Below are 24,150 nucleotides of genomic sequence, written 5' to 3'. Positions count from 1 at the left end.
TTGATTTTATCAAGGAAGAAGAGATAGCAGAGTAGAGATAGCGGTCGCTACTAATGATATCATATGATTTGAGTCCATTTACGGTATAAACTCATATAAACACTAATAGTAATGATGTACCATAGTAGTGAGTTTTGATGCAACATGGAGTCAAATGGAGGCTAATTAAATGCAAATAGGGGGAGTGTTTTTGTTTCAGTTGCTGGCAAAAATTAAATGCTTTAACAAATCACCCCGATGAGAACTAAACAAGCAATCAGTATTATGGGTGACCTAAATTATCCGAACACTAACTGTGTGACACAAAAAAGCTCATGATAAGAATGAAGAAGAATTTTTTAAACTCTTGCAGGACAACTCTTTCTCAAGCGACTTGTGAAAGAAGGAATTGGAAATCAAAGAGTGCGGGTTATGATTGTAGCAATAGAAAGGTCTTAGTTAAGTACTGAGTGAATTTTAGACCACAGTATTTTCCAAGTTACAAAGATTATATGTTGAAATTACAATGAGAATTATGAAAAACGCAAGAGAATACTATATATATAATAATAATATATATTTGTATATATAGTATATATACTATATATACTATATATACAAATATACTATATTTGATCTTGAAGTGCCACTTCCTGAATGGGAAGAATATCAGTAATATACAGGAAGATTTGAGAAGTTGCGTAAGCGATCCAGATTTTGAATTTGTTCTTAGGGTTCGGCGAATTAGTCCATGTCTAGTCTAGTTAGAAGTTTACAGGTATATTTAATGCATGGAATTTGAACCCCGGTCAAGACGGGAAAATGAAAATATAAAAATGTTCATAGAGAACACAGCACATCTATAGATGGAAGAGATAAAGATCCGCCTATCTCTCTGTCTATCTATATAAATTGATAGACAGAGAGAACGAGGAGTGAGAGAGAGAGAGAGAGAGAGAGAGAGAGAGAGAGAATAAATAAATGCAATAAAATAAATAATATAACAAAAATAAAAGAAAACCAGAATAAATAAATAACAAAAGTATATGTTTTGCCTTTTCAGGGAGATTTCCTGGCTTGGATGTATTTTATTACGAAGTTGGCTGGATTATCAGATACTGTGAGTATATCTATAAAATAACATTATTTCGTATCATCAGCTAAGGCTTACCGTCATAACTAAATATAAGACACTGATTTGAAAATCTATACAAATATATCATATTTATAGAAGCAACGTAGTTCGAGTCGTCAAATGATGATGTTCGTTTGGTTGGAAAGACGAGTTTGAATTTCCTCTAAAACGATAAGAGCCTCTATAAGGTATTTTTAAGGTGGATTACTGCTTTCATAGGATGGTGGCAAAGTTTTGTCTTCGAAAAATCTAGTTTTTCTTCCCGCAAATAAATCAGACTTCCCAGAGAATACAAACAAACTAACAGGCATAGGAATATGCACAGTGAATCAAATATCCTGTGCATATGATCATGTCCAATAGAAAAATCCATATTCTGAAATCTTTGATTATGTCCTTTTGTACTAATTTTAGAATTCGTACAAAAAGAGAAATTCCTTTTTTTTAAACAGATATTGAAAATTCGCACGAGATCGGGGGTTTTTGATAAGTAAGGAACCTAAGATGATTAAAGCTCACAAATGCACATGTTTTGTTTTCTTTTATCTACTCATTAGCTGGTCTATTACGTACTAATACTAATTAACATACACTTCTTTACAACCCGAGTAATTGAAATTGGTATTGAAAAAAAAAATTACAATTTTTCCATTGCGAAACACGACTTATCCTTTTAGACCACCAAACGCTCGAGCGTCTCTGTATGTGTCTGCGTGTGATTCTTTAACACGTTCATTGCCAATCACGCGATGTCGCGTTATGCGAGTTCTCACCAAACGACCGATCACGTGTTATCGCGTGGACGTCGCTAACTAAATAAAAAAAAAGAAAAAAAAATTGGCCACCACACGAAATTCCAATTTTCAGCTTGGCAATGAAAGTGTTAACTGTTATTTTTCTTGTTCACGTTAACTGGCAAGTCATAAAAAATTTAGCGCATTTAAAAAAATAAATATTTTCATGGTCAAATTAATAAGGTGACGAATTTATGAATAAAAGTTATTGTTGATTTTCCTTTTTGGGGAAATAAATTTTCAGGAGGTGAAGCATTATCTTCTCACGTAATTCGGTTCTCACGCAGGAAAAAGATGAAGCACAAATATTCAAATGCATGCACGACTATCTTGAATATTCACTTTGAGGACAAGGTTTGATTACAGAACATAGCGTGTCCATCCACCGACAGTAGTATATACAATACTTTGAGTTATACTTTTCGAAACCATCGCTGAAATTCGCTCACAAATCTGAATTTATGATATCAGAAAAAAACCTATCTATATCCTTTGGTTTATGATATGTCTCTTGCAGAACATGAATGGCAATACACAAGTTGATGCTAGAAACTGTGGAGAAATAGGAAGATGGTTTCAGACAACGAGGCGCGAGACAAAGAGAACAAATATCCCCAAGGATCTTTATCCTGCTTTTAGAAAGAACAATGGATGTAATAAAGGATAATGTAAGAGGAATTTAAATTAAAAGTACTAAGTTAAACCAACTTGCAATTTCCTGGTGACATAGTCATTATTGAAGAATATGAAGAGGAACTAGAAAGAACAGTGTTAAAGTTAAGTGAAAAAGGAAAGAAATAGGGATTGATAATGAACATCGATTAAAAAAAACAAAGATATTCGAGGAGAAGAGGATGAACGGAAAATAACCGGGAGAGTTTAGGAACTTCACATACCAAGAGAGAGCAACATCATGCTTGATTTAGATTGTACGAAAGAAATAATAGCTCTATAGAAACAGGTATTAGACAAGATATGGAAAAGTAAATCAGTGAGAGATTTCCCATAAAGCTGAGACTGCTGGGAATATGAGTATTCACAAGTACTTTCTATGGTTGTGAGATATGGGTCAAAGACTCTCTGAGACAAATATTGGCTTTCGAAAGAACATGTTATAAAAAGATTTTTCGAATTGGATGGGTACAAAAGGCAATAAATAAAGACTGTATCGTAAAGTAAACTGCAAAGAAAATCTAATGCAGAAAATAATTCAAAGGAAACAAATGTTTTCTGCAGAATGGATAACAGTAGAAAGATCAAAATCTTAATGCTTGGCACAGTGGGCGGTAAAATTGAAGAGGATGGCCAAGATGAGAGTGGGTAGATGATATGAAAGTGGTGATGCGGAAAGAGTTGGCAGGATTCGAGTTAACTGGCGGTGGACAGAGAGAGAAGTGGCAAAGGATGGTGAAATAGGCATCAGACCAACGGCCATTGGCCCCATGGCCAACGATGATGATGATAATCATAGTGGTGCTTCGGTTAAGCTTATCTTACTTACATGACAAAACGTTTGGTGAATACACGAGTAATTATAAACGTTCTGCATACTATACTGATGTTGTTAAATCAAAAATTTATTTGACAAAATACATTTACAACCTTCAACATAATCTCAGTTTTGTCTTATCCCTACCCTTCAACGTTTGGGTAGTTGTATTCCAATCAGCATCTGTTAGTTGATGAGATATGAAAATTTTATAGAGGTGGGAATGAGGAAGCGTTTAAGATCACTTGACATACTACATGTGAAGCATGTGGAAATGTAGATGTTAAACATGTAGCAGTAAAAGAAATAAGTTAAAAACAATCTACTCAGTTATCTAAAGTTTCCGTGAATTTAATATTTCCTTTATATTCATATTTCTTTTCTTTTATTCTAAGTTGATCATTCTAGTTTGAATTCATTTTAATTCGAAACAGGGATTTTAATTCAATCCTCCATAACTCAGTTGTTAAAGTCTAGTCATTTGGTTGGAAAGAACTCAGTTCGAATCCTGTCTATGATGTGAAGAAACTTTATCAGATCTCTTCAGTCAAATGATGAGTTAGCCGATCTCGTATGAAGGTAGATAGTTTTTATTTATATATTTATTTATTTCTCTCTCCCTCGGAAACTCGGGTTTCTCGTCACTCACAGGCGATCAATCCCCGTGAATAAATATTACCTAAAACTATAAACCTTTCTCTAGAATGACTTGAATGACATGGCTGCTGCACTGATTCATCGTGATTCCTAACCAGGAGATTATTTATTTGATATATTTGTCCCAAGAGAAGGAAGGATTGAAGAAAACGTTTGAGCTGATGATATTAATTTTAAAATTAAACTAAAAATCTGTATTAACGATATAATAGTCCTGTGGAATAAGCATTTGCATACAACTTTATTTCGAAATTTCAACATGTATTTTCTCTAAATAACATTAATTCATGAATATTCTCAAATTATCAATGTACATATAAATGTTTCATTAATGAAAGAACATATTCATAAATTACATAAACTGCATAAATTTACTATTTGATATTTCGTTTGTTCAAACCAAATATTAAATGAACTCCTCGCTAATAAATATCTGTTGCTTTTGCAGGCTTTCTTCATCCTAAGGAAAAAATTTAACCAATTGACCGCCCTACACCTTGTTCATCACACTGGTACCTTTATATTAACCTGGCTTGGTGTCAGATTCTTTCCTGGTATATTTCTCAGCTATTTTATGAATTTACTGCTCATAATTATTGTTAAAGTTATTTCAATAGTTAATTTTGAATTAGACTTAAATTACATATTCTGTTAATAATTTTCAGCAGTCTAAAATTATATTCATCTATTAGTGACTTATATTTCAATATAAATCGCTAATAGATCTCAATTTTTAGTCTTATATATCCATAGAATATAAGTTAATTATTTTTGAATTAGTTTTCAAATTTAATTTTTTTAATTAATTTTTTTAAATAATTTTGAATTAGTTTTTTGAATCAGCTTGGGGCATGGGTCCCATGCTACCAAGCGCGTTCCCGGGTTGCGGATAAGGGAATGGCCTCTTGACACAGAGGTTAGCTGAGAATAAACAGGGAAACCTGTGAATAAGCAGCCATGGACAATGGGACGGCATCTACCAACAGGAAGTGGTGAGATAGATATTGGCATGGTTATCTCTATAAAAAGCCACATATTTCCACTGACGGGGATGCGACATAGTGAGATGTAACCGCCATTAAATAAGTTACAGCCCGCTGGAAGTTGTGGCAACAACAACTTTCATTCTGATCAGCGGAAGATCACCATAAGTGAGAACGGTGTGGATAATCATAACGAATGAGAAACGGCTAGCACACTGAGCCTCTCTAGAAGGCTATTGCTGAACAAGAAAGGCAAGGGGATACCACTTGTTCTATTTTTCCCTAGTAAGATAGCAGTATGGATGGACATTCTAAAAGATAGTAAAGCGCACAATGGCTCAATACTTGTGCACAGCAGGGGAAGAAGCAAGGCTTCCCAGGTCGTAAACCAGCAAAATCCTTGTACATTCATTGGGACGCGGAATGTGAGAACCCTCCTACAAATTGGAAAATTTGAAGAGAGAAATGGATAGATTAAAAATAGCCATATTGGGAATTAGTGAAATGAGATGGAATGGAACCGGAGACTTTTGGAGTGGTGATTGCAGAATCATTTATTCAGGTGATGAGACAGCAAAAAATGGAGTCTCGGTGGTTCACAATAAGGAATGGGGAAGAAGAGTAATCAACTCAGTAAAATGTAGTAGCAGATTGATAATGGTAAAACTAGAAGCAAAACCAACAAATAGTATAATAATACAAGCTTACATGCCGACTAGCGACCACAGTGATGATGAAGTTGAGAGAGTATATGTAGATATTGAGAATCTAATCAAACTGACCAAGAAGAAAGATAATCTTATTGTCATGGGGGATTGGAATGCAGTCATTTGCGAAGGCAAAGATGGCAGAGAGTTGGGAAAGTATGGATTTGGATGCCGAAATGAAAGAGGATATTGACGTATGGAATTCTGCCACAAATTCAATCTGAACATTACTAATACCTGGTATGAGGTACTAAAATGAAGAAGGTATATAATGCCAGGGGATATAGGAAGGTACCAAATATATTATATTATACAAGAAATAGATTTAAAAATCAAGTAAAATCATGCAAAAGTTACCCGGGAGCTGATTTTGATAGTGACCACAATTTGGTTTTATTGAAATGTAATCTAAAACTTAAAAAATTGTCAAAACCAAGGAAAAGGCCCAAATGGAAAATGAAACAGAGGAAAACCATAGAAACTATAAACAGCAAACTGATGAAAGCATTAAAACTGGAGAGAGGGGAAAAAAATAGAGAAAAAATGGACTCATTTGAAGGATACAATCATCAAGGCAGCCAATGACTGCATAGGATTAAGGAAGAAGCAAATAAAAAATACCATGGATCACCCAGGACATTCTAGATCTAATAGAGGAAAGAAGAAAATACAGAACCTCCAAGAAGCAAAAGAACAATGGTATACAGAGAAATGTGAAGAAATAGAAGATCTAACAAAGAATGGAAGAATCGATAAAGCTTATAAAGGAATAACCCAGCAAAACAAGACAAGAAGTACAATTATCAAAAATAAACAGTGGAACATACTTATAGATAAGGAAGAAATTTCGGAAAGATGGAAGGAGTACTTAGAAGATCTATATAGTGGAAAAGATCTAGATGCCAAGGCTATAGAAGATGAAACAAGACTTGATATGGAAGAAATTAGTCCAACTATATTAAAAGATGAATTTGAATGGGCACTGAATGAATTGTCAGCCAACAAGGCACCAGTCACTGATAACATCCCCTCAGAATTAATACAATACTCAGGAAACATAACCAAGTCATACCTTTTCAAGATGATAAAGGAGATTTATGAAACAGGGATCATCCCCAAAGATTTTACACAATGCTCTATCATACCCATTCCTAAAGTAAATAATGCAAACAAGTGTGAAAATCATCGAACAATAAGCTTAATATCACATGTTTCGAAAATACTACTCAAAATTATACAAAAAAGACTAACAAGGAAGATTGAAGAATATGTTGGCAATGACCAGTTTGGATTCAGGAAACATCAGGGGACAAGAGAAGCAATCCTAGCTCTAAGAACAGTTATTGAAAGAAGATTGGAGAAGAATCAAAATACTCTGATAGTCTTTCTTGACTTGGAGAAAGCCTTTGATATTATTGACTGGAATCAAATGTTTCATCTCCTAAAAACAATAAAGGTAGATTGGAGAGATAGAAGGCTCATATTTAATCTTTACAAGCATCAAGAAGCCTTAATAGAAGCAGCAAGAACCGCAATAGCAAAAATACGTAGAGGTATAAGACAGGGGTACTCTCTTTCGCCCATATTGTTTAATCTGTACATTGAAGATGCAATAAATAAACTGAAAGAACTAATAGAAACCGGAATTAAGATAAATGGAATTGATATTAACTGGCTACGGTTTGCATATGATATAGCAGTTTTAGCTGATAACGAAAACAAACTGAAAGCCACCCTAACAAAGATGGAAGAAATCTTCACACAGTACAGCCTAAAAATTAATTATAAGAAAAGAAAATTATTAATTACAAGTAAAATAAATCCAATGAAAATAAACCTGGAAATAAATAATAACCTACTACAACAGGTATCCTCTTTTAAATATTTTGGGAGTTTTATCACAGAAAATGGAAGAAACCAATCAGATATTAAAGCATGAATAATCCTAGCCAAAACAGTATTCTATAACAGAAGAAACATTTTTACCAGTAAAGGACTTAGCATCCAGCTCAAAAAAAAAGGCTAGTGAAAACATACATAATGAGCATTGCATTATATGGTTGTGAAGCCGGGACTCTAAAAAAAAAGACATGAAAAAGTTGGAGGCATTTGAAATTTGGTGCTGTAGAAAGATGATGAAAATTAGTTGGAGAGAAACGAAAAGTAATGAAGAAGTTCTGAATATAGTTCATGAAGAGCAGTCATTAATGAAACACATCAATAAGAGAAGAAAAAGCCTAATTAGACACCATTTGAGGCATGGGGGACTGATTACAGAAATAGTGGAGGGGACTGTAGAAGGAAAGAGGCCACGAGGCAGACCAAGAATTTCATATATAAATAACATAATGATGCTAACTGGCGCTAAGAGTTATGAAGAGATAAAAAGGAAGTCACAAGACAGGATGTTGTGATGTGCTGCTATATTTACCTATTTTCGGATTGATGCACCAAAGAAGAAGAAGATCCATAGAAATTATGTTCAATTTTCAGACTGGGTGCACGCGCGTGTATAGCTCAGTATGGCTATTGCTTGGAAGATACCTGACCTACCGGCAATATCAAGGGACCTATTCTGTAGCAACAGAATGTGTCCCATACCCTGACACAACCTCGAGAACCTTATGTTGTGAATACAAGGCAAGCTGGATTTATTGCTTCATGGGACTCCCGCCAAACTCTCTGCCTACCTTCGTTATAGAACAAGAAGGACCGTGACTCTTAGTCACGGTGCTTCTTGTTCTATAACGAAGGTATAGAAACACGTCGAAACACGTGACATTTTTTCCAGTCTTCCATTCTCCAGTCATGGTATTCTTGACATCAGTGGAGATGAACTTTCCCGTTCCTCGCAGAAATCAGTGGTTACCGTACAGGCATGCTACTACCAACACGGATCCTCTTCAATTATCTGCGGATATGGTCAGGAGCAGCTTTCGTTAAATGCTTCGGTCCATTGCTACACACAGGAAGTTCTGTTTGTCTACACAAGCCTTCTCAGATGATGGTGATATCGTACCATAGTTATGTCTCTTAGACAAGCAAGTGGGTTATTTTTCCACTGATTAAAACGTGAGATATGTCATCTTTTGAGATACCATTCAGCTCTGCTGTTTTTCAACATCATAGCTCCAGCCAAGCGGGCACCCACAATAACCCTTTTATCGAACTCCGAAGGATCAAGGACAATTTAACTAGCAGCATTCTTAAATAGTTCCCGTGAACACGTGGTGACGCACGTGACCAAGTATTTTGCATGTCACTGGGTGATGTTTACTTACCTCTGCATAAAGATTTCCTGTCAATGGCCGGTATGGGTATGTATCTAGCCAGTGAGAATGATTTCGAACTTAGGCGATGAATTCAAAATTGAACTAATTTTGAACGTCGTGTAGCTGTTACCAAAACAAATTCCCCCTCATTATAACGGATTCCTTTTGAAATAGAAACGTTGCTTAAGTTTAACTAGTACTTGAAGTATTACTTATATTCTAAATGACGTAACTGTATCATGATTGATATATTTTGATTTTATATTCTATTAATTATACAGTTTAAATTTTCTAAATTTTAAATTAAATATAGAGACTATATAAAGTGAATTCTATCATCTCTTTCTAGGCGGCAGTGCAAGTTTTACCATGTATGTTAATTCTTTTCTACAATCTATCATGTATACATATTATGCTTTGGCAGCACTAGGACCAGAAATGCAGAAATATCTGTGGTGGAAAAAATACGTCACTGTGCTACAGATGGTAAGCATTCACATACTGTTGCCTGTTCAATTAAGTCTAACAAGATAATTCAGTTCAAAGCAGTTATTTCAGGAATAGAGAAAGAAATGTGCAGTGTTTTTGTTAATGTAACTAATTTGCGATAATATTTTAAAAAGCTGATTTTAACCACGCCACCGGCCAAGAACGTCTACAGACGTCAAAGTTATCATGAATGCGAAGTGCATATTAAAATTGTAATACCATTGAAATTACATTGAAATATATGATGGATATGAAACGTATGAGGATGAGTATTTGATCCATAATGGCCGGTAAGGTGGTTTTGATATACTTTTTACGTATAAATGCGTGCAAAATATAAACTGACATAAGATTAATAGAATCTACTGTACTCAATACTGTATTATTTTGCATTCTGTTTTACAGGTACAGTTTTTCGCTATATTTGTGTACTTTCTGCAGATCGCCTTATTTCAAAGCTGCGGCATCCCTATTATATTCCTCATTATGAATATATCTGGATCAGGACTGTTTTTTGCTTTGTTTGCAAACTTTTATATTCAGTCATATCTTAAAGGAGGCCAAGTTTCGTCCGCAGTGAAATCGATTACCACAGCATGTATGGGAGATCATCAACGTTTCTCGGAGAAGAAGCTGTAGACTGGAAAATTTGATTTTGTGCAAAAGACAAGGATTTCGACCGTTAGTTCTATGCCTGATAAAAACAAGAAGGAGGAGGAATTAACTATATTTCATATTGTCTTTTCCAATCATTGTGATTTCAACTATTCGTGATTGGGTAAAACAGATGAGCCACAGTTCTCTGTATTCGTCATTAAATGTGTTCTTTTTTGGCTTATGTTTTTCTATTTTTGGAATTTTGAAAAAATGAACATCGAGTATCTGTGTTATTAAAACTTTACACAATTATAATGTATTTTCAGTTCATAAAAAAGCACAGTATAATATCCTTGTGTAAGGGAAGAAGGAAATATATTATCTGTATGGCAAAAGATAGTCGCAAGTAGAAAACATTTGAAAATCAATAAATACTTAAAAAAATTTCATAAAGTATATTATTATTACAATATATCACTCCATCTATAGGAAGAAAAGTAAACTAAGTTGAAACGGAACACATAAAAATAATGAATTTAGTAAGGTGTACGAGGTATATAAGGTTTTCATTCCGTGAAACAGACAATCCTCCCAAAAGAATGCATGAAATTGATATGCAAAGAATACTTATAGGCATAGGACAAACCACATCATCTATAAATTATCTTTACGAAATTTAAAGATACTTGAAAGGTCATTCATAATTAATGGGCGCTGTTAGAACCATTGATAAGAATGAGATCGCTTCTGATAAAATAGATTCACTTAAGTAAGAGTCTTTCATTATTACGTAAGTATTTTTGGTTCTTTTTGTTATGAACTGACAGCCGATGTTCCCCAATACTTTTGATATTCAAAGCACTGAGAGTTTATAAAATTACGAAGCACTGACACGTTTTTAAACTTAGCTCCCTTGCTTTTCTTCAACGATAGGGGAAACTGTTGTTAAAATTCTCCGCCTGATCTTGAACAAATTACATATTTCACGGTTATCCAGAAGTTTCGATTTTTCTGGTATCGAGAAATGGGTGATAAACGATTGGCATGGCCTGCACAGGGTTCTGACGTCAACCCCATCGAACCCCTGTGGGATGAATTGGAGTGGCGATTGAGGTTCATAGCAGCACATCGTCTATCTGTCGTTGAAATCAGGGTTTAACGGAGGAATGGAGACAAATTCCACCTTATGTCTGCTGCACATTGGTAGAATTCGAAGGGTGCAGAAAACAATCAAACTAATGGCGGACATACCCGATATTAGGATTTGCCTGCTGGTATTATTTGTATTAAGTGTCCGCACAATTATTGGTAAATAGTGTATGTGTTTAGGGAAAGAAAAACATATTAAGACTTTGAGGGTGAAATATCAATTTTCTAGTCAAGAATTTCTGATTCTTAAAAATTATAATCCTTGTTAATCATAGTGCAATATATAAGTGAACATTCAAAAATAATGACATATCTTTGCTTTAGAAATCAGTCGGTCTTGTTTTCCTATTAGGGTTTCTTAAATATTTTTGAAAAGTAAACAATGGTGATGAGAGATTGAAAATCGAACAATTGTGAAAACTCTTCAGTTATATATTGAATCCAGTAATATTAAACACAATAGGGTATTTGTAGTTTGTAAAATCCTGAATGTAATTTTTTTTTTCTAAGTGAAACACACATTTTGTTTACTGTCAACTTTTAAAAGTAAAAACGACAGTTTTTACTTTTCAAATTACCGAACCACCCTAGGATATATTATATGAAATTTATAAGAATATACAATCCGTCATGTCTTTCATAAAATTTTATGTTCTGAGTTTGAAAGACAAATTAAATATTTTATTCAAATCCCCATTCAGAAAACTGCAACTAGCTAAAATGTGTAGAACTGAATGCGTTAACAAAATACCTCTTTGTTAAATTTTAATTCTACATTCCAAAATACAAGTAAAATAATTACATAGAAATGTTTACAGTAAACGAAAAGTGCATTCCATTATGTATTAACCAACTAAATAGAAATATTGACTTTTTTCAGAAAGAAAAGCGCGATTCTTTTTAATTATCAAAATACACAAGTAATGAACACACGCAATACAATGAAAGAAGAATAAAAAGCCAGTTAAGCTGAAATTTTAGAAAAACATGCACTAAACACGTTGATCCGGTTTTTGTTACATGTATTTAAAGAGTAAAAAAGTACCTTTAGAAAAATAGAAACTCCAGATTTTTCATACATTATGATTGTCTAAAATAACAGTTTTTTTTTTTTACCCATACACACGAGAGGAGAGGTTGGCTTGTCAACCTATAGTACGTTAGTACCATATATGGGGAGTGGGTTGGAAAAGCTTGTATGTTGTATTTCTTGGGAAATACGTCAGGGGGAAGACTGTTCCACAGTATTCCAGTAGCGGGGATGAAGAAGGAGGAAAAGAAACTTGTTCTATGGGTTTCAAGGTATACTGTGAAAGGATGTTGGCGGCACCTGTACGTGTTTCAATGGGCTTAGTACAGAGTGGGGGAATTATTGATGTTGTTTCCGATGAACATTTCCCATGGAACTATTTATAGAATATACACATCGCAGAGACCAAGCGTCTGTGTGAGAGTGAGGGGAGTGAGTTCGTGAGAGATGGGTCAGTTATCAGTCTAATTGCTCTCCTCTGTATTGAGTCAAGCATTTTGAGGGAGCTTTCAGATGCCCCACTCCAAATGTGAGAGCAGTATTCGATAGCTGGGTCGATTTGTGATTTGTATAATGTTAACAGCTGTTTAGAGGTGAAGTAGCGTGTTGAGCGCAAGAGAAAACCTCGTTTTTTGGAAGCAGGATGCAGTGGTTGTGATGTGTTTATGCCAGGAGAGACTTGATGTCAGGGTAATTCCGAGAAGAGAAATCTCCTGTTGTCTGGGAATTTGAATGTTATCAAAAACAATGCTGGGGAAAATGGTTCTTTTTTGTAAGAAATAAGACAGAACTGGGTTTTACTAGCGTGGAAGTTGACGGGGTTATCTGAGCCCTATTGGAGGATGGCTTGGAAGTCGGAATTAAGGGAAGTGGTGGTTGATGTTCTGTGAGTTGTGTAGAGTAGGGTTTGTCAAATGAGAGGGAGGAGTGTAATGTGTCGACTGCAAAACTGTGTATTGGGTTAAGTTCAACTGAACTTGGTCATTGATATATAGAAAGAAGAGGGTCGGTGAGAGAACTGAACCTTGTGGGACCCCTCCATTTTCTGGATGGTAAGAGGATAAGGAGCCGTCTACCATCACACATAGTGTTCGTTCAGACAGGAAGCAGGCAGTCCATCTGCAGAAGTCCTGAGGCAGTCTAAATGATGGGAGTTTGCTTTGTGCCAAACCCGGTCAAAGGCTTTAGAGATATCAAGTGCAACTACTTGGGATTCGCAGAAATTCTCCATGGCATTTGTCCAGCGATTGGTGATGTATGAGACTATATCTCCTCTTGATAAGCTTCAGAGGAATCCGTACTGGTGGTCGCTTAGTAGCTGGGTACCTTCAAGGTAGAGTAAGAGTTGAGAGTTGACGGTTTTCTCCATCACTTTAGATAGGACTAAAGTGAATGAGATAGGGAGGTGATTTGTCACCCTTTTGGGGAATGGGTTGAATATAGGCCAGTTTCCAGGCTTTGGGATATCTACTAGTGGAGTAAGAGAGTGTGTACAGGATACGAGTCAGTTCTGGTGAGCAGACCTTCAGGACAATTGGAGGAATGCCATCAGGGCCAGAGACGTTTTTTGTGTCTAATTTAGATAACAGGTTTATGATATATTTTTGGCAAAAGAATACAGAGGGCATTGTATGTTTGGCAGTTGGAAAGACTAGAGGGCATTTGCCATTGTCAGTCATGTGTGCATTGGAGGCAAAGTGTGAAGCCAGGAGGTTAGCCTTTTCTCTGGGTGATGTTCAAATTGATCCATCTGGGTATGATAGAATTGGAAATAGTGAAGGGCAAAGTTACGAACAGTTGCCTTGGCAAGAGACCAAAAAACGTGGCTGCCATTTGGACAAACTGCAAACTTTTCTTCGTTTTGTCCGTTCAAATTCTGTTTTAGAAGCATTGAAAATTTTCTTGCATCTCTTTCGGACTTCAGCATAGGTTTTGAAGGAGGATGGGGTTCTTGATTTGAGCCAGTTGTGGTATGCCTGATTTTTCATCTGTACAACCTTGGCACATCTTTCGAGAAACAGGGTTTAGTTAGGGGACGGCAGTTCAGAGTAGTTAGGGGAATGCATGTTTTCAAGCCCGTTTAGATTATTTTGGTAATACGTTTGGTGCGTATATTTGGACTGGAAGACCAGAAACAATAATCCAACCATGGAAATGGGGCATAGTAATCTCCGAGACTGTCCCATTTGGCACTGTTATAATGCCGAACTACTTTTGTGTAGGAGTGACTGTGTAAGCGTTGTTGCATGGGGGTGAGGTTTAGCACTAGGTTGTGATCAGAATTACCCAGGGGGCTCACTACATTCACTACATATGTGGAGGGGGTCATTAGTAAGGAAGAGATCTAGTGTATTTGTGGAGTGGTTGGGGTTATCTGGTATTCCGGTCGTCTTTTGAACAATTTCTGTATAGTTATTAGTGAAGGCAAATGTTTCAGCATCTCTGCCTGCAGGATCTGTACGACTGCAAGAGGATAGCCAACTGGTGTTATTTACATTAAAATCACCCAAGAGGATGATTTTGCTGTTAGGAGAGTGAGGCTGTAGAAAATCAACTTTTAGGGAGAGGAAATGAAAGAGATCAGAAAGATTGGTGGTATTAGGAGAGTGATAGAGACAGCAGATGAATTTGAATAAGTGGGGGGAGGGATAGCTTCAGCGAAAGAAGGTCGAAGTTGGGCGATTCTAGGTTAGGTATTCTCTGGCCGGGTATTTCAGAGCGAATATATGCACAGACGCCACCCTTGGGCTGAAAGGAGTTAAATAGTATATAGTTAGGAAGGCTGAGGTGGATAGTGCTGGGGGAAGGTGAGATTTGAGTTTCTGAAAAAAGAGTAGGTGGAGTTTGGTGGACTGCAGATGGTAGTGGACGCTATTAAGTTTGGAATTGAGGCCACGGATGTTGGTAAAGTGGATATGCAAGGTTCTGTGAGGCATGGATTTGACCGCAAGGGTATTGAACGTTTCCTATGCAGTGCCTGTATACCGGTCTCCTTGGTGGCTACTAGTGGCTTCACTTGGTTTTTGCACTAGTTTGGTTTGTTTTAGTCTATTATCCAACGATTGTCTCCATTTTGGCGTTTTTCTTCTAGTTGTCTTCTGAATTGGCATCTTTGTTCTCTCTGGGCAAAGGTTGAATCAGGTCGGGCACGTATGCGCGACTGGGGGCAAGTGTCCTTTAGCTTGTTGTTTATCGCCGTTATAAATTTGGATGTGTTTGTTGGCGTGTCGCAGGTCACTTTCACGAGAAGTGAATAGTTCGTTCCAACCTTTCTTTTGTTTATGGGTCCGAAACGATTGCATTTGGCGATATTTTTTGGATTGAAATTGCATTGTCCTACTGGTTTGTCCACGTCTTCTTTTAAGGATTCACCTTTTTCCGTCGGAAAGTTAAGGATAACGGCGTTGAGTCTCCTATTTTCGGCCTCGAGCTACTCGTGTACCGTTGATGCAATTAGTTCACGAAGTCCGTTAGCCGTCACGGGTGCACTTGCGATAGGGCGCTGGTAGTTGAGCGTCTGGAGCTTACTTTCCAACTTTCTGATTTAGGAGGAGAAAGTATCTATCATAGTATTAAGCTGTTGTTCGAGGTTTTGAACTCTCTTACCTGGGTTTAGTAGCTGTTTTACGGAAGGGAGGCACAACGTACAGAAGAAGGGCTGGTTGAGATCGGTGAAAAGCTTTTTCGCCTATTCATCAATTTTCGCGCAGGAAAATATGTAGTCAGTTGCAACAGAGATCGCACAATATGCTTTTTTCTTTCTTTAACTTCGGTTTCACAGCTGCAGTACTTCGTGATGTTATTTGGTTGGTTGGCGATCGGTGACGCTACGTTGACGGGACTTGAGGTAATCTTCCATTGTTGGCCTTTGTTTCCATCTTTACTTCGGACGGTAGGCATAGCGCTTTCACTTGGCTGTTTTTGAATTGTAAAAAATAGCTGATTTAATGGACTATGGATACTTACGAGTTGTGCTGAAGTAATCGGCTCCTTAGAACCCTCTGTTAGTTTTTTCTTTACTGCTTATTTTGCACAGTTAGTGGTGGAGGTGAATTTTTTTTTGAACTTATAAAAGATAATTTTTTTTTCAGTTAGCATTCTCAACAAAATTGATAAATTTTGCAGAATAATCTGTAGGCAATGAACTTCTTTCTTATAACCATAATAAATAAAGAACATTACACTCTAAAAATGAGTGCGTTAACAAAATATCTGCATACTACTCAGAAATATTGACTTTTTTACTGACAAATTATACGATTCTTTTTACTTATCAAAATACATAATACATGAATACAAACCTACAAAGACACGAACTGAGACTAAATAAACTAAGTTTAGTTGGAATTTTAGAGAAACATGCAACCAACACATAAACTGTTTGAAAGTGATAAATAAATGTCTTAAAAAAGAGAAATATGAGATTTGATAATATCCGCTTCTTGACAGATAGCAGATTATTTTCAAGAAAATAGTTGCTAGGAATGCAGCAATATGCAACTCTTTCATGTAATATTTTCACTGTGAACCTATAAACCCATTGAGAATACATGTCAGGAGATTTATCACGAGAAGGTGTAAGCATTTTGATATATTTTTTTTATCAAATAGAGATAGACTGGTCTTTACTAATGGTATTAAAGAGACATTTCCGAAGAATAATAACGGGACTGTTAACTAAAAACGAAATGAAGTTTCATGCTCAACTTCATTTCATTCAACAGAATATTCATCAGATTCTTATAATAATAAGTAACACAAAAGCAGATAGAATTAGAAATCTTTTGAGAATAGATTTTAATATTAGCTGAGATTTTTCATATTTATATGATGGCCAAAACATTTCCAAAATGATTTTATGGCTTTGTGGAATGATGTTCCTCCCAAGAGAAAACGTTACAAGAATTAAATAAAATATTACCTGAATAGTACCTGATGTGTTCCAGTAACAGAATATACTCATACCAATAATACCTATTAAAAATAAAGAAACAAATAATTTATATTAATAGTTTGGAATAATGTTTACACCACACATTTTAGAAGTTTTACTTGTTGAAACATATAACGCGATGATGTCTGTGTTTCTCGTCAGTTATATGTTTAAAACTGACGATAGAGAGGGAGAGGTAAATTACAGTCTACACAGGTATCCATGCAAACAAACTGATGTTTTTCGGGTGTCTAAGTTTTTGAAGTGACGTAACTTATTACTATGGGATGAATTTCAGAAATCCCTTATAAGTTCATTTCAGAAGAGGCAGTGTAGGTACCACACTTTCCTTTTATTGCTCAGTCTTTCAGGAAAGTGTATTATTTGTGTGAACAGGTTAACGGTTCCCTAATCCAAAACGTATCTTCTCTTAACATTTATCTCCGAAGAGAGATTAGAAAATGTCTATTTCATGATTTTGTGTTTCCTGTAGCGTGCGTTGCAGCTTTTCTTTGTTCCTGTGGGTGATCTGAACTTTAATCTGCATTTCTAACTGTCATTTCGTGTTTAAGTCTGGCAATCGATGCTACCTTAAATAAATTATTAACTCCTCAAGAAATCACACAGGTATGCATCTGAACAAGAATGAAATAAATAAAACATATAATTCAATTACAACCTTTTCAATATTTAATTCTTCGTATACAGAAAATTCCTTAAATCCTCAAGAAATCATTGAGAATCTGAAATAACTAACCGATCTTCAAGAAATGCAAAATCCAAGAATGATATTTGTTTATCCAATAACCATCAATACAGTCTAACGGAGCCTTAAAATAAGTAAACAAAAATATACGTACGAATAAAATTACCTAACGCTCTTCTTCAAAAAATAGAAAATAGGAGGATATCACGCCCACTCAAAATACAAACCCAACATAAAGAAGCAACACTAGTTAAACCTGAGTATTCTTCCAACTACAGAAAATATTATACGTATAGAAATCTACACCACAACCCCACAAAAATAGATGCACTCGCGATGACGGGGAACTGCCCCTGAAATTAGGTAATATAAAAATTATTCGTGTTTCCGAAACACGACTGGGGAAACACCGAAGGGAAAACGATCACGTACGTCTCGCAAACACACAACTTCCTTTGTCTGTTCCCAATGCCTACTGTCCGCTTCCCCCCCCCCCCCATACGAACCCGTAGATACGGCAACGAACACGTTATGCTCTCTTCCTACCCGTTCCTGCCCTCCTTCCCTCCAGGAACACGTCACTGATCAGACATCATTTGACCTTCCTCATACCCTCAGCGGGGTCGTAAATTAGTTTTGAAGATTAGCCATATCTTCTGGAACTCTCCATTGTCTCTTTCAGTCACACAATGCATCATATTATGAGGCTGCTGCTGTAACTGCGTTACAGCAGCAACCTCAAGCCTGTTCAAGTTACTGCGGCTGCTGTAAGTTGACTGTCCTCTACATAACTCTGATCTCAACCATATTGAAAATTTTTGGGATGAACTCCAGCATCAGGTGTGGTCAAAGGACCTCCGTCTCACAATAGTCCAGGACGTCATTACATGCCTATAGGAAGAATGGTCCAATATTTCCATTAATCGTTATTGTATACTGGTGAAAAATATGCCCAGTAAGATTGCTTCAGTTATCCTAGAGATCGGATCTACATTTTCTTAAGATCTTCTCCATGGCTGTTGGTTGCTCAAATTATGGTATTTGTCGACTTCTTTCCAAGCAATGAATATGTGAAATTCCCCTCAAATTCTCTCTCTCTCTGCTTTTGTCTCTTGCATATGTATTCTCATCAGTCACTCTGTACTGTGCACAATAACTATTTCTTCTATTTATGCTAAAACTTGCTCAGCATGAGCAAGCTTTCGCATTTTTGTGCTGAGATGCCTATCTCTAATTCCCAGCAGTTAACTGTGCATCCTGTAAAACAGTGTACATCATTAATACATGGACGTTTACAGGGAAAAACTCAACTGTATTCGTCCCTGATATTTAAAGATAAAAAAAGTTAGAATATTAACTAAAAATGTTCATAGTTTAATTTGCTGTAGTAACCATGCAGATAATATAGTTTTTACATCTTTTATCCTCATAACATATAAGCCCAAAATAAGGAAAATAAAATAAATATTTCAAATCATTAGAAACTCTTTTCCTCTTCACAGTGTTAATATCTTTTTAATGTCTCTTTTCTCCGGTATCACAGCTTTGTGTTGGAAAGCCTTTGGGCAATGAGTCCAGTTCACAGTATTTGGGCTTTTCTCGATAAAGCAAAGGAATATCTTTTAAAAAGATGTTCCTTTTAAAAGGAATATCTTTTTTTTAGTAACTGTAAATAGACTCATGCTCATAGAAAATATCACCTTACATAAATAAGGATTTTAGTACCTAACGGGCATCATCACTGCTTTATCATGTATTGCTTCCGAATTTTGTTTTCTATAAACAGGCAGCAGGAGCTAGTTTTCGGACTTTCGTGCTGAGATTTCTGTAGCTAGTTTCCAGCAGTTAACACCCCGCAGAAAAAAGTGTGATTCAAGATTTGAACAGAGTAGGCTAAATTAGAAAGACGAAATAGCTAAAATGTACTCAATCTACTATGGTACGACTGCTGTCGAAAGTGAAGGAAACTGGATCTGCTGAAAGGAAGAAAGCCACTATCTATGCCATGCCAAGATCGAGTTCTTGAGTAGCTCTATCTACAAAATCGTCCGGAGAACTGAAACAGGACAGGGGAGAACAAAAGGGAGTTGCGCAAGCTCTGTAACTGTCAAGAGAAGACTCCTTTGAGAGTGACTAATAGTGAGGATCCCTAAATAGAAGTCCTTGCTAACAAAAAAAGGGAGCAAAGAGCATGCCAAATGGACCCGTGATCAGTGGAAAAGAGTACGTTTTTCTGACGAGAAAAAATGTAACCTGCAGGGCGCCGAAATCAGACAGACAGTTCGAAAAAGATCAGGGGGAAAATTCAACCTTGACTGTCTGATACTAACAGTCAAATTCTCAACTGGTCAGATAATCGAGGGCTGCCTGTTGTATCATGGTGTTGGTCGCTTGCATTTCACAAAAGGTTCAGAGAATGCACACATGCAAATGTACCAGAAAAATCTTAGACGAAGAATAAGAATTGCTGCCTGCTATCAGATTTGCTATCTACTGTCGTTAATGTAAGGACAAACTCCATATTTCAGGATGACTCTGCATCGAAACTGAATTTTTAGCTTTGGAAAGTTAGCAAAACTGAAATTTTCATTGACAATATCCACTCCATTTTGAAATATTTGCGAATTTTTTGTTCGCTGTCATTTTCTAATTATGTCACATCGTTTACTAAAAGTATTCAAATCATAATCAAAAATAAAAATGCTTAATTACGATCTTCATTATTTGTTACAATTATTGTGTTATTATCCTTTTTCAAGGCATTCAAATTTATTTACCTGCAAAAGAGAGTTACAGCAGATGATGGGTTTCTATGAACATGAGTGTAGATGCTGTTAATCGAAAAGCATTTCATGGAGCGGCTATAATCGCAGTAGGAACTGACCACTAATGATAACAGAAAGAAAGAAAGAAAGAAAAGCAAAATATTGAATTCCTCATTATAATCCAAACGAACAGATGGATTCCAGTGTACTTAAGCAGGAAATAAAATAAATTAGCTTTCCATAACGTCATCACAAGGAAAAACCGATGGAAATATTTTTTTTCTGATTTATTTACTACAAGGAAATTCGATCATGATTTGATTATACTTACATCACAATATATTTATATAATAATTGGTGAAACAAGGAACCGATGAAAAACTACTTATGTGGTTTTAATTATGATTGGTTCGAATATAATGGAGTACTAATTATTTTCGGCCACATTCAAACGATAATGAGGATGGTAAGAGTGATATAATTACATTTATATCCTTGAATTGTTCATGAAGATTAACAATTCAAGGACATAAATGGAATTTCCACTAATAAAATAAAACAAAATTCTCAGTGATCTTCGCTGTGATCTCTACATGATTTGTACTCATCAATGATCAGTACAGCCCAAATAATCCAACTAACACACATATCTCGAAGTTCTTTAAAGTATTATGAAAGTTAAAGAAGGAAGTGCTAAATATAGTCTTAAACTTAACCTCAAAAAGATAAAAGTTATGGTGGCAACATGTGAACTTAATGATTTTGAAGTAGATGGGGGGGGTGGGAAATGAAAGCAGTTAACAATTTTGCGCTCCTAGAATCCCGAATTGATAAATATGGTTGTTGTACTGAAGAAGTTAGAAGAAGATTATTACTCGGAAAGAAAGCAATGACAAATTTAAGAAAGATCTTTAAAGATAAAGATATTAGTCTCGTAACAAAAATCAGAATCGTGAAAGCAATTGGTATTCCCTGTGGTATCGTGTGGATGTGAAAGTCGGACCCTGAGAAAGAGTGAAAGAAGGAAGATAGATGCATTTGAATTATGGGTTTGGAGACGCTTACTAGGAATGCCATGGACTGCAAAGCAAACCAATAAATCAGTAATAGATAGAATAAAGCCAGATTGCTCCCTCGAAGCTATGATCATCAAGCAAAAATTGTCATACTTCGGACATATTATGCGAGCAAAAGACAGTCTGGAGAAGATGATGCTTGCTAAAGTTGATGAAAGCAGGAAAAGAGGAAGACCAAGAATTAGATGGGTGGATGGAGTTAAAGAAGCAAATAGAGTGCGCTTAGAGGTTCTGAAAGACATGGTCAGGGACAGATCGGAATGGAGAGTGTATGTTCGTGGAGTCGCCATGAGTCGGAAACGACTCGATGGAACATAACGCGCGCGCGCGCGCACACACACACACACACACACACACACACACTGTATATTTATGAGAGAAGTATATGCTTGTTTAAATTATGATTGCTCAGTTCGGTAAAATCTTTGAGCCCAGTGATACCCGTACAGAGTGAAGAAATAGAAAGAGATTTTAGAGTGTTACATGAACCGGATAGGAATCCAACACTAAATGGAATACAAACACATGAGTAAAGGAATGTTCAGTCAATCAGGTCATTGATATATATGTATAATACGAGTTTCATATGAGGAAATATCTCACAAGAATGAAAAGAATATGCAATAGTCCAGTTTTAGAAGCACATTTCAAAAAAATATATTTTAAATACCAATCGATTAGTACCTCTGAAGTGATACTAATTTTAAAGTTTTAAAAGAAGTTTTCAGCACTCACATATAGAAATGGGTTGACAGACTGATATAATTTGTAAGTAAATATGGGATATAAAGTACTGACTTGGATATTTAGGTGAGGACGACAGTCTTAAAATGGTATATGTAAACTTTCCGCTTTAGAATGACCAGAACCTTACTACAAAAATCAGTTCTTGGATCATCATTGTTATTTCCATAGGGCGTGAAAAGATATATTCAATTGTTTACTGTTGATTCAAAGATTGGCAGAGCAATCACGTATGCTACTGACATCTATCGCTTAAAAAAGATTTGAATAGGTTGGAGTTGGTAGTAAATATTTCAAGCTTAGCAAACGGTGCTGTACCGAACACTGATGTATAATATAAAAGATAATTGCCTCTTAACAAGGCTATGATAAGATCCCACTTGGACTACTATGCTCAGATGTATCCTACTGAGCTTCGAGTGGCATGAAAATGAAAAAAAAAAAGGCTACAGAGAAATGATATCAGGATTGTGGAATGTAGATGTTTAGGACATATTGAGAGCTTTTGGACTACAGACCCTTGTACACAGAAAAAAAAGTGAGAGTGACATGATAGAAGTTCATAAGCATCTGAGAGGTCATTATAAGATTTCGATTGATGAAACGTTTCATGATATGGAAAGTGAGGAGAGGATAAGGGGTAACCATGTAATTTAAATTTGTGTGCGGTCAAGGAAATAGTGAGAGCTAGTTTTTTTTTTCGCAGTGCAGTGAGTGAGTGAAACCGTTGAAATAGTTCGTTCATCTAAAGTCAATGAGTTTAAAAGAAACTAATGTGGGCAGTGTATGACCTACTTCAATGAGTGCTTTACTCCACGGACATCGCTAATAATAATAATAATAATAATAATAATAATTTTTTTAGTCAAATAACACTTTATTACCTGTTAAATAGCATATATACATACATATACAATTCAATTTAGGAAAATAATACTACAATTTCTCACATCTGGTTCAGTGCAGATTCCAATGCATATCATATTTTGCACACATTGTGCAATTCATATAGTAGAACAAGTTATGAATTATTATTATTATAACTATCACAGTAATAGTTTACACTTTTAGTTATTATAGTTATTTTATTTATTATTTTTTAACAATCACAAGGTTTATTATCATACCGAGTATTTGCATCTATACAATGAAACATTATGTTTTCTCTGTACAGTACAAAGATTCAATACAAAATGCAGAGTACATTAATTTTTTTATTAATATAACTATATATTTTTTAACTAGCTAAATATTTGTCCATCGTATTTACATATGGATTGGTATGAATGTGCATACAATTCGCTACACTATTCAATAATAATAATTTTTTTTTTAAACAATTTATTATGTCTCAGTATAAGTTACATACAATAATAATATTTACAGTATTTACAATAAGGATTATACAGAATTTTTGATTTTAGAATATACATAATAATAATAGTAATAATAATAATTTTTTTTATTATGTCTCAGTATAAGTTACATACAATAATAATATTTACAGTATTTACGATAAGGATTATACAGAATTTTTTTTTTTTATGTCTCAGATGAATTGCATACATAGTTGCTGTAGTAATTATATGTATATAATATTTATAACGCATTACAAGTGTGTATAACAGATACTTGCAAGTTAGTA

The sequence above is a fragment of the Typopeltis vanoorti genome, chromosome 24 (genome assembly GCF_054136105.1).
Source record: "Typopeltis vanoorti isolate ZY-2024b chromosome 24, IOZ_Tvanoo_1.0, whole genome shotgun sequence".
NCBI lineage: Eukaryota > Metazoa > Arthropoda > Arachnida > Uropygi > Thelyphonidae > Typopeltis > Typopeltis vanoorti.
The sequence above is the reverse complement of the archived record's forward strand: the minus strand, read 5'-3'. Positions refer to the sequence as shown.